Genomic DNA, 12,961 nt, shown 5'->3' with positions numbered 1-12,961 from the left:
TTATAGCCAATGCTCTGCCCTCATCCTTTAGGATCCAAGACACTATCACTTCCTCTATATCTTCCATTTTCTTATACTTGGTCTCACTCTCTTGTCTATTTCTATGATACTTAACACACAGTTATCTTAAAGATTCTTTCTCCCCCATGAGATGGTGAAGTCTTTGAAGGTATGAAACATCTTATTTATCTTTATTTCCAAGATCAAACATGGTGTTTGATATATCATGGGTGTTCACTAAATGTTTGGTGAATGAAAGAAGGAACCATTCATACCTTAACTTGTGTTAATTAGCCAGTCATTTGGTAGCTTCTAGAAAATATGTTGTTCTCCCTTTTCAGCCAGTAGTAATTCCTGTCTATAAACTTGAGCCAGTCACTATTTTCACTGGTTTTCAAGTGAACTCATAATAAGGAAAGTCTCACACTGTTCTCCAGTACTGTGTACCTCACTGCCTACCCTTCCGGCTTTAGCTGTTGTTATGCTCCATCTCTTCTCCAACATCATGGAAACACTTCAGTGTCCTAAAGGAATCCTGCTGTTTAGATATGGATCTTAGCTCCTCACTCAGCTTGGAAAATCTTCCCCTACTTCTTCCTCTTCTTCATGGCAAGGCATGAGGACATTTTGGAGGAGGTTTCCCTGACTTCACCCGCCTTGGACTATGTTAGATACCCACCCCCTACTCTTCGTGCTCCCTTGTCCATGTCCTTCAGTCACTCAGTTGAGTCCAAGTCTTTGCAACCCCATGAACTGCAGCACACCAGGCTTCCTTGTCCATCACCATTTCCCTGAGCTTGCTCAAACTCAAGTCCATTGAGTCAGTGATGCCATCTAAGCTCCCGTGTTGATGTTGTTGTTTAGTCACTAAGTTGTGTCAGACTCTTCTGTGGCCCCATGGACTATAGCCCACCAGGCTCCTCTGTTCATGGGATTTCCCAGGCAAGAATACACGAGTGGGTTGCTCTTTCCTTCTCCAGGGAATCTTCCCGACCCATGTCGGGAAGATCAAACCTGTGTCTCCTGCATTGGCAGGTGGATTCTTTACCATTGAGCCACTGTGGAAACCCTGCGTGCTCCCACAGGTCTTCTCATACTGTGATCTTTGTCTCTTCTGATGTCCCAGCCCCACCCTGACTCTAAGCTCCTCAGGATAAGAACTGTCTTTTTCATCCTTTTACCAATGGTGGGAGCATAGGCTCTGGTCCAAACTAGATGTTCAATAAATGTTTGATGAATAAAAAGAAATCATGATAAAGAGAAAGTAATCTGACATATATAATTCTCACGACTATGTGAATGTTAAACTCTATCATTTGTATTTAAAGAGATGCTTTTAAAATTCGTATTTGTATAGACAGGAAAATCATTTCAGTTCAGTTGCTCAATTGTGGCTGACTCCTTGGGACCCCATGGACTGCAGCACGCCAGGCTTCCCTGTACATCACCAACTCCTGGAGCCTCCTCAAACTCGTATCCAATGAGTCAGTGTTGCCATCCAACCATCTCATCCTCTGTCGTCCCCTTCTCCTCATGCCTTCAATCTTTCCCAGCATCAGGGTCTTTTCAAATGAGTCTGTTCTTCCCACCAGGTGGCCAAAGTGTTGAAGTTTCAGCTTTAACATCAGTCCTTCCAATGAATATTCAGAACTGATTTCCTTTAGGATGAACTGGCTGATCTCCTTGCAGTCCAATGGACTCTCAAGAGTCTTCTCCAACACCACAGTTCAAAAGCATCAATTCTTCAGCACTCAGCTTTCTTCACAGTCCAACTCTCACATCCACACATGACTACTGGAAAAACCATAGCTTTGACTAGATGGACCTTTGTTGGCAAAGTAATGTTTCTGCTTTTTAATGTGCTGTCTAGGTTGGTCATAGCTTTTCTTCCAAGGAGCAAGCATCTTTTAATTTTATGGCTGCAGACACCAACTGCAGTCATTTTGGAGCCCCCCAAAATAAAGTCTCTCACCGTTTCCATTGTTTCCCCATCTATTTGCCATGAAGTGATGGGGCCGGATGCCATGATCTTAGTTTTCTGAATGTTGAGTTTTAAGCCAACTTTTTCACTCTCCTCTTTCACTTTCAGCAAGAGGCTATTTAATTCCTCTTCACTTTCTGCCATAAGGGTGGTGTCATCTGCATATCTGAGATTATTGATATTTCTCCCTGCAATCTTGATTCCTTCCAGTTTGTGCTTTATCCAGCCTGGCATTTCGCATGATATACTCTGCATATAAATTAAATAACCAGGGTGACAATATACAGCCTTGACATACTCCTTTCCCAATTTGGAACCAGTCTGTTGTTCCATGTCCAGTTCTAACTGTTGCTTCTTGACCTGCATACAGATTTCTCAGGAGGTAGGTAAGGTGGTCTGATATTCCCATCTCTTTAAGAATTTTCTACAGTTTGTTGTAATCCACACAGTCAAAGGCTTTGGCATAGTTGATAAAGCAGATATAGATGTTTTTCTGGAACTGTCTTGCTTTTTTGGTGATCCAATGGATGTTGGCAATTTGATCTCTGGTTCCTCTACCTTTTCTAAATCCAGCTTGAACATCTGGAATTTTATGGTTCACATACTGTTGAAGCCTGGCTTGGAAAATTTTGAGCTTTACTTTACTAGTATGTGAGATGAGTGCAATTGTGCGGTAGTTTGAGCATTATTTGGTATTGCCTTTCTTTGGGATTGGAATGAAAACTGACTTTTTCCAGTCCTGTGGCCACTGCTGAGTTTTCCAAATGTGCTGGCATATTGGGTGCAGCACTTTCACAGCATCATCTTTTAGGATTTGATATAGCTCAACTGGAATTCCATCACCTCCACTACCTTTGTTCATAGTGATGCTTCGTAATGCCCACTTGACTTTGCATTTCAGGATGTCTGGCTCTAGGTGAGTGATCACATCATCATAGTTATCTGGGTCATGAAGATCTTTTTTTGTATAGCTCTTCTATGTATTCTTGCCACCTCATCTTTATATTTTCTGCTTCTGTTAGGTCCATACCATTTCTGTCCTTTATTGTGCCCATCTTTGCATGAAATGTTCCCTTGGTATCTCTAATTTTCTTGAAGAGATCTCTAGTCTTTTCCATTCTACTGTTTTCTCTATTTATTTGCATTGATCACTGAGGAAGGCTCTCTTATCTCTCCTTGCTATTCTTTGGAACTCTGCATTCAAATGGGTGTATCTTTCCTTTTCTCCTTTGCCTTTCACTTCTCTTTTTTTCTCAGCTATTTGTAAGGCCTCCTCAGACAACCATTTTGCCTTTTTGTATTTCTTTTTTTGGGGGATGGTCTTGATCACTGCCTCCTGTACAATGTCACAAACCTCCATCCATAGTTCTTCAGGCACTCTGTCTATCAGATCTAATCCCTTGAATCTATTTGCCACTTCCACTGTATAATCATAAAGGATTGATTTAGGTCATACCTGAATGGCCTAGTGGTTTTCCCTACTTTCCTCAATTTAAGTCTAAATTTGGCAATAAGGAGTTCATTCTCTGAGCCACAGTCATCTCCTAGTCTTGTTTTTGCTGATTGTGTAGAGCTTCTCCATCTTTGGCTGCAAAGAATATTTATATTTTTTATAATATTTATATGCAAAGAATAATTATAATTAATATATAACTATATTGATTATATAGTATACAGTCAGATTGATTAATCTGATTGTATACTATATAATCAATATAATTATATATTAATTATAATTATTATATACAATAATATATAATTATATAATATAATCAATCAACCTGGTGATGTTCATTTGTAGAGGCTTCTCTTATGTTGTTAAAGAGAGTATTTGCTATGACCAGTACATTCTTTTGGCAAAACTCTGTTAGCCTTTGCCCTGCTTCATTTTGTACTCCAAGGCCAAATTTACCTGTTACTCCAGATACCTCTTGACTTCCTACTTTTTCATGGCAAATAGATGGGGACACAATGGAAACAGTGACAGCATTTATTTTAGGGGGCCACTAAATCACTACAGATGGTGACTGCAGCCATGAAATTAAAAGACACTTACTCCTTGGAAGAAAAGTTATGACCAACCTAGACAGCATATTAAAAAGCAGAAACATTGCTTTCCTAACAAAGGTCCATCTAGTCAAAGCTATAGTTTTTCCAGTCATCATGTATGGATGTGAAAGTTGGGCTCTGAAGAAAGCTGAGTACCAAAGGACTGATGTTTTGAACTGTGGTGTTGGAGAAGACTCTTGAGAGTCCCTTGGACAGCAAGGAGATCCAAGCAGTCCATGCTAAAGGAAATCAGTTCTGAATATTCATTGGAAGGACTGATGCTGAAGTTGAAACTCCAATAATCTGGCCATCTGATATGAAGAACTAACTTATTAGAAAGGACCCTGATGCTGAAAGATTGAAGATGGGAGGAGAAGGGGATGACAGAGAATGAGATGGTTGGATGGCATCACTGACTCAATGGACATGAGTTTGAGTAAACTCCCGGAGTTAGTGATGGATAGGGGAGCCTGGCGTGCTGCAGTCCATGGGGTCGTAAGGAGTTGGACATGACTGAGTGACTGAACTGAATTGAACCAGGTATCTCTTGACTTCCTACTCTTTCATTCCAGTCTCCTATAATGAAAAGGACATCCTTTTTGGGTATTAGTTCTAGAAGGTCTTAGAGGTCTTCATAGAACCATTCAACTTCAGCTTCTTCAGCATTACTGGTTGGGGCATAGACTTGGATTACTGTGATATTGAATGATTTGCCTTGGAAATGAACAGATCATTCTGTCATTTTTGAAACTGCATCCAAGAACTGCATTTCAGACTCTTGCATTGACTATGAGGGCTACAGAAACCAAGATAGGCATTTTGAACAGAGGAGTATTAATATGCGGAATTGTTTCACAAATGTTGTAAGGCTGGAAGAACAAAACAGAAGTTGAGGTAACCAAGTTATTAATCATTATTGGAAGAAGCTGTTGACCCCAGGGTTGGGGTAAACCAGCTATCTGCCTGGGGACTGGGCAACAAGGGGGAAATGTGGGGTTATCAGAGCCTGCGGACTCAGAAAGAAGAAAGGAAAGAAAATCAACTGTATTAAAGACACACGTATGTCATATTTTAGGTCCCACATGTAAGTGATATACTGTGGTATTTGTCTTTCTCTGTCTTATTTACTTCACTTTGTATGATGATCTCTAGATCCATCTATGTTGCTGCAAATGGCATTATTTCATTCTTTTTATGGCGGAGTGACATTTCATTGTATACATAGCCCACATCTTCTTTATCCATTCATCTGTTGAATGGCAACCCACTCCACTATGCTTTTCTGGAGAATCCCATGGATAGAGGAGCTTGGCGGGCTACAGTCCATGGGGTCGCAAGTGTCAGATACAACTTAGCGACTAAACTACCAACCACCAATATTCCATTGTATATATATATACCACATATTCTTTATCCAGGGCTTCCCACGTGGCATAGCAGTAAATAATTCTCCTGCAATGCAGGCAACGCCGGTTCAATCCCTGAGAGGAAGATCCCCTGGAGGAGGACATGGCAACTCACTCCAGTGTTCTTGCCTGGAGAATACCATGGACAGAGGAGCCTGGTGAGCTATAGTCTATACTGTTGCAAAGAGTTGAACATGATTGAAATGACTGAGTACAAATGCATACTTTACCCATTCATCTGTTGATGAATATTTAGGTTGTTTATATGCCTTTGCTATTGTAAATAGTTCTGCTGTGAACATGGAATACAGCATGTATTTTCTGAACTATGGTTCTTTCTGCATATATATGCCCAGGAGTGGGAATGCTGGATCATATAGCAACTCCATTTTTAGTTTATTTTAGGAACCTCCATACTGTTTTCACAAGTGAACTTGTCTATGAAGCAGAAACAGACTCACAGATAGAGAACGGGCTTGTGGTTGCCAAGTGGTAGGGGGGAGGGATGGATTGGGAGTTGGGGATTAGCAGATACAAACTATTATATATAAAGTGGATAAACAATGGGTCCTACCGTATAGCAGGGAACTATATTCAATATCCCGTAATGAAACATAATGGAAAAGAAAAAAAAAAGACACACATGATTGCAAAATACATCCTAAAGTCGAAAATGTCAAAATGCGAAGAAAAAAAGAGACATGATATAAGATCTCTAATTGACAGACTGTGGAGAATGTGAAAGAAATCCAGAGTGGCTAAAGAGATTGGTTACATTTAACTGGTCTCTCTCAATGAGAATTCAGACCATGTTATCAGACAGTGTACATGCCCAATTAAACGAGTCTATGATTCAAAGGGTCGGTGTGCCTAAAACTCATATTCGGTAATGAACTTGTGTCCAGAGAAATCCACTTCTAGCCATGATGATGAGATTTAAAAAAAAAAAAAAAGAGAGAGAATTTGGGGCAAAGGACATCTCCTACCACCCACTGGTGCTACATCAGATTAAAACCAGACTTCAGATCTTGCCTGGGTAGGAAGGGTAAATCCAGGGAGTGTTAACTTCGGCTAAAGATAATGCGGGGCTTTCTCTAGAGGAGGTGGGTAAACGTTAGATAAGACGAAGAGTCAGCAAGGAGGGGCTAAAATCTGAGGGCCTGTGAGCTGAGTCAATGTGAGAGAATCAGGGGAAGGACCTCATCCTAGAGAGAGATCCAAGTCTTCAGGTTCCTTCCTGTGAAACTCAAGAAACTTAAGTTGATGGGCCCTTTTACCTCACCAAATGCAGGGATCAGTGTTAGAAGGGAATTCGAATGAAGGAGGGGATGCTTAGCTGTGATTCCCTCCTGGAAGTGACTCACTGTTCAGTATACTTATGTGTTCATGTCTGCCTGAAGGGGAAACTGAAAAGGCAGAAAATGGAATACTGCCCACCGGTATCCTCACTGGATCCAGAAGAGATGGTGCCTATCTTCCCATCTCCTTTTCCAAAGGATTCTGGCTAGAAGTCCTGAATGAACTGGGTATTTGGAAAAGAGATGCCTGGCAGAGCTGGTAGAAAGAGCAGTCCAGAGCAGGCAATCTCGAGAAAGGTGTCGAATCAAATCTTTTTCTTACCCCATAGTTTGGACAAGCTGCCTCCTGAAAGACGACTGGGGAGGCTGGGCCTCCTGGTAACAACTGACTGCCTTGTCTCTAAGGTGGCATCCCAGACCCGCGCAGACAGATGTCTGAAAGCACGGAACACACAATCCCAAAGACATGCGGCTTCAGGAAACAGCTCATCTCTCATCTTCACTGACGAACCAGTTGGTCAGTATCCCTAGCTGAGCTCTCAATATACTCAGAGCAGGAAGACACCTCTGTCAAGGTACATAACCAGAAGACATTAGCTACTCTGGGACACCTGCCCACAGGCCTTGTGGTTGGTGTCTGTTTTGTTTTTAATTAGTGACTTTCCCTGTGGCAGTCCCCTTGAGAGATTCCGGAATCTGCTCATTTTTTTACTACTTTCCCTCCAACCCCCACTGCATTGCTAGATAAAATCCAGGACACTCTATTAACTTGGAAGTTCAGATAAACAATGAATAACTTTTTAGTATGAGTGTCCAAAAACTCACAGATTAACTGTGCATCCTTAATTCACTAAATCCTACCCCCAAGGGACTCCCTGAGGCAGCAGATATCTAATTCTGGCCCTGTGGGCAGTGAGTTTTGGTTCTTTCTCCTACACTGAGATTGCTCAGTGAGCACTGATTTTATTACATATGAAAACTTCCTGTGTGATCTTTAAGGAGGTGAGAGATAAAAGAAGTGACTATTTCTCAATGCCGTGGGCATACTTTGGTTTGCCGAGCACAGCAGTCCAGTATGGAAACCGGGAAGAGAAATGCAGGATGATTGGGTCTCTGTGAAGCCCCCAAGTCTTAAGTACACAATGCTGGGGTGTAAACTGGAGGCATGCAGGGAGAGCACAGAGGTGACCAAGGCCCTGTGAGCTGAAACTGTCAAGAGGATTGTTTGACAACACCCCCTCCAAGGATGCCTTGGTTGATTAGTTGTGAGTGGGTTTTTTTTTTTTTTTTAAGCACTGCTACTGTACTCTGGTTTTGAGAAAGCAACTTGCCCTGAGCCAGAGTGAGAATTAGATAAATGACTCCCCTCACATCAGATTTTTAATGACCGAAACTGCCTGAAGATTTTTGAAACTTTGATGAGTATAAACTGGAAAAACAGTCACTTAGCGCGACAATCAATTTTCTACTTCATAGGAAGTAAAGATTTCAATCATCCTTTCACAGCAGAATCTTTCTTTATTAGACCCTCTCAACAAGCCCCTTTATTTTACACAAATGTAAAGCCAGTATCGACCCATTGCTTCTTGCTGAAAAGTGTCAAGTTACCATTAATCTGAATGCCATTTAGACTGGAAGCTAATTGTTCCATTTGGAAATAAAAATTCTTGTTTGCCCAAATCAGAGCTGCCTCTGCGTACACTTTCTTTGGTTCTGGGCATTGCTTGCAGAAACTGAGGATATTGGGTAGCGAAAACAGAAGAAAAACTTGAGATCCAGATCTTATGCTAGAGGAATTCAATGGAGTTTGGCACAGATCAGCCCATCCATACTGGGCCCTAGCTGTCGTACACACACTGTTATTTAAAACTGAGTTATACAGAATATACTGAGGTTGGGCTAAACTAACGAAGTAATTGTCATGTTGAGGCATATAGGGCAAGTTCACCCCCTAGTGGTAGGGGTTGGGATTGTTCCTTAAGGAATGAGAAATTCACTGTGTCAATCATTCCAAGAAAGACCAAATATTAATAAATTAGGATTAGGTTAAACCCCAATAATGTGTATCTTAATAATGTGTGTATCTTAAACACACAATGAGTTGTTTAATCTTTCTAAAAGAAAGGCTAGAAGTAGACAGAGCTGTTAGAGTAGCTGCTCAGCCTTAATGAATGGCTTCCTCAGGGTCACAGGAGGGCTGCTAGAGAGCCAGTCATCATATCCACATTGCAGCCTGGAAGGAAGCATAGTGGAAAAGGAAAAAATAGTGTGTGTAGGTGAATGTGTTTTAGAGTGAGGTCTCTGAGCTGATTCTCCTTTAAATAGCCTTTATAAAGTCTCCCAGACACTTCCAAAGCTGACTGAGGGGTTGAGGAATATTCTTTCACCTGGGCAGTTTGCCACGCTCAATGAATGAGGCTGCTATTACTGAGGCAAATATTTGGCTACCTGACGCAAAGAACTGGCTCACTGGAAAAGACCCTGATGCTGGGAAAGACTGAAAATAGGAGGAGAAGGGGATGACAGAGGATGAGACGGTTGGATGGCATCACTGACTTGATGGTCAGTGTCTTGTGGTTTGGCTGCTTTATGAGATGCCCCCTGAGCAGAAAAACAAAAGCAGGAAGGACAGACTCCCAGTCACTGTTAGGATGACCACCTTGGTTTGCCCTGGGCTGAGGACTTTCCAGGGCCATGAGACATTCAGTGCTAAAATGGGAAATTCTGGGCAAACTGGGTGAGCTGGCCACCTTAATAACACATGTAAGAAAGCATCTTGTAGAGAACCTTAATTTGCCTGGGGACAGGGCTAATTGCCTGAGATGCAGCAACTGTAGACCCAGAGCCATGGGGCTTTTTAAAAAATATTCTATAGAGGAGTTTTATGTTTACAGTCAAAATGTGAGAGGAAGGTGCGGAGAGATCATACTGCCCCCATATGTGCAGCACCTCCCCCATTTTCAACACCCCCTGCAGACACAACATTTATGACAAAAGATGAACCTGCCCTGACACAGCATCACCACCCAAAGCCCATAGTTAATATCAGGGTTCATTCTTGGTGTTGTACATTCTGTGAGTTTAGACAAATGTAGAATGACATGCAGCTATCGTGATAGTATCACACAGAAGAGTTTCACTGCCCTAAGAATCATCTGTGCTCTGCCTACTCATTCCTACCCCCAAACCTTGGCAACCACTGGTCATAGTTTCCTTTTTCAAGAATGTCATATAGTTGGAACCATACACTACACAGCCTTTTCGGATTGACTTCTTTCATTTGGTAATATGCATTTAAGTTTTATCCATGCCTCCAAGACTTTGGCCACCTGATGTGAAGGCCAACTTACTGGAAAAGACCCTGGTGCAGGGAAAGTTTGAGGGCAGGAGGGTAAGAGGGTGACAGAGGATGAGATGGTTTGATGACGCCATGGACTCAATGGACGTGAGTTTGAGCAAACTCTGGGAGATAGTGAAGGACAGGGAAGCCTGGTGTGCTGCCATCCATGGGGTCACAAAGAGTCGGACGTGACAGAGAATTTAAGTGCTGAATAATACTCCACTGTTTGGATGTACCACTGGTCTTTTACTGGTGTGAACTGTAGGAAATTAGCTCTGATGATGCCTGAGGTTTATGATTCCACAAACTCTACCCCTCAGAATAAAACTGTATCTGAACTAGAGTACAAAAGAGAAATAATTAAACAGGTCAAAACAAACATGGCAATAAATGAAGGAAAAAATAAATCAGTTCGTTCAGTTGCTCAGTCACATCCGACTCTTTGCAATCCCATGAATTACAGCACGTGAGGCCTCCCGGTCCATCACCAACTCTTGGAGTCCACCAAAACCCATGTCCATTCTCTCGGTGATGCCATTCAACCATCTCATCCTCTGTCTTCCCCTTCTCCTCCTACCCTCAATCTTTCCCAGCATCAGGGTCTTTTCCAATGAGTCAACTCTTCACATGAGGTGGCCAAAGTACTGGAGTTTCAGCTTCAGCATCAGTCCCTCCAAAGAACACCCAGGACTGATCTCCTTTAGAATGGACTGGTTGGATCTCCTTGCAGTCCAAGGGACTCTCAACAGTCTTATCCAACACCACAGTTCAAAAGCATCAATTTTTCAGTGCTCAGCCTTCTTCACAGTCCAACTCTCACATCCATACATGACCACAGGAAAAACCGTAGCCTTGACTAGACGGACCTTTGTTGGCAAAGCAATGTCTCTGCTTTTGAATACGCTATCTAGGTGGGTCATAACTTTCCTTCCAAGGAGCAAGCATCTTTTAATTTCATGGCTGCAATCACCATCCACAGTGATTTTGGAGCCCAGAAAAATAAAGTCAGCCACTGTTTCCACTGTTTCCCCATCTATTTGCCATAAAGTGATGGGACTAGATACCATGATCTTAGTTTTCTGAATGTTGAGCTTTAATGGAAAAGTCCAAATTGCACAGCACTGTGTATAGACCTCCTCAAACACAGTCTGTGCTTGCTCACAGCACAGCCTCATCTCCTATGCATCGCTCCTCCTGCCATGCCCTGCCAGGTCACCTCTCAGCTCTGTTGTGTCCTGAATCTATTGCGCTGCTTCCAATGCCTCTGCCTGGAATTCCTGCCCCCAACTTCATGTGCCTGGGGGACCCCAACTCTTCCTTCAAGTCATCTGTATGGCACCTTTGCTAACCCTCCACAGATAGAGCTGGGTACTCCCTCCCTGCAGCCACCTGCACACCCCGGCATGTCTCTGCCAGGCTAAACCCAGTGGCAGGTGAGTAACAGTCTGCTTCTCCCACTGACCAGTGAGCTCTCTGAGGCCAGTAAGCCCTTCTTATGTAGCAAAACTCAAGTACATGATACACAAAATAGATGCTTAATTAATGTTGGTTAATAAAAAGAGTTAATCAGCATACATTTATTCATTTTTTTTCTATTTAGGGCATCAAAATATTGACTGTAATTTTCACTGGATCCTCTCTGTTCAGATTTATTTGTTAAAATACCTAAAGGATTTATTTCATGTGGGACTTTATAAATACACACCGAAAAAAGGGTTCACTGGAAACATCATCATTGAGAATAACTAAAATCTATAAATACAACAAAAGGATTTATTATAAATACTATTTAATTGGGAATAACTAAATCTACAAAATGGGATAAATTATGTTATCCTTCTTTAACAACTTAAGCAGACATAAAACTAGCAACAAATATTTATAGTGCATTCAGATATTAATTCATGTTGCTTCTCCCTCTGGAATTAGACAAGTTTCGAAAAAATATAGCTAATGTGTTAGATAAGACAGGGTAAGCCAGGGCTTAGAAGGAAAACAAACCCACAAACCAAAACAAATCCCAAATCTCAGTGCTTTAACACAGTGAAGGTTTATCTTCTACTCATGCAAGTCTCCTCCGTCTACACCACCTCTCACACACTGAACACCCCTGAAAGATCCCTGGGCTACTTCACTCTGCTCACCTCCCATTGGTCAGCACTCAATCACATGACCCTGGTGTCTTCTGGGAATTGCAGAGAAAACCACAGCTTTTCCTGGGAAAAGTCCTGGGTCTGCTGGGAGGGAGATTCTGAGGTGGACACTCACACACAGAGCTTCTCTGAGGGAGTGCTCTTGGAGTCACATCTATGGAAGGAGTTGGGCAGAGAGACAGATCAGGCCTCAATGTAGTCACCTCTGGAGTCTTGGCTGATTTTGTGAGGGGTTCTATAGACCAGACACCTTCAGGACTGTCCTGAGTTGGGGCGAAAGGGCTAGACTTCTGTACCCCTACATGAATACAGGCACTGGATCAGGTGTCCTGGGAAGGAGTGTGACCCTGAGCGAGGCCCCTCCGCCAAGGCAATTCCAGAGGACTGAGCCCTGAGGGCTATGTGCTGGCAGCTGGGAAATAAGCCGGCTCACATCTCTTTCAGGAGTCTGGGAGCCTCATTCATCACAGCCCTCAAACAGTGAGCTCAAGAGCCCCTTCCAAGCAGATGTCTCTGCATAGATGACATTTGAATCCTTTTTCGTCATCCTGGCTCTAAACCAATCATTGGCTTGACCTGTGAACCACACCAGTTGTCCCCCCTAGGAATTCCTCTAAGCTTAGGCATAAATGACATTCTTCATCCCTAACTGCTTTAGCTATCCCTGCTGGCTACTGCACAGGTTCGGGCACTGCTAACCCTCCCTCACCCCCAAATGTTCTGCAAAATTCCTG

At 42.5% G+C, this 12,961-nt stretch overlaps 1 long non-coding RNA gene across 1 annotated transcript in view; it reads right to left on the bottom strand.

Moving 5' to 3' along the window:
• Positions 1 to 12,538, bottom strand: part of LOC129636688 (uncharacterized) — a 58,568-nt gene extending 46,030 nt beyond the window's left edge. Inside the window, exon 1 of the long non-coding RNA XR_008707077.1 lies at positions 12,219 to 12,538. This is a non-coding gene — a long non-coding RNA (uncharacterized LOC129636688). The remainder of the gene's footprint in view (positions 1 to 12,218) is intronic.
• Between the last annotated feature and the right edge of the window lie 423 nt (positions 12,539 to 12,961).

This window comes from Bubalus kerabau, chromosome 22 (assembly GCF_029407905.1).
Source record: "Bubalus kerabau isolate K-KA32 ecotype Philippines breed swamp buffalo chromosome 22, PCC_UOA_SB_1v2, whole genome shotgun sequence".
NCBI lineage: Eukaryota > Metazoa > Chordata > Mammalia > Artiodactyla > Bovidae > Bubalus > Bubalus kerabau.
This window is presented reverse-complemented; position numbering and strand designations above follow the sequence as displayed.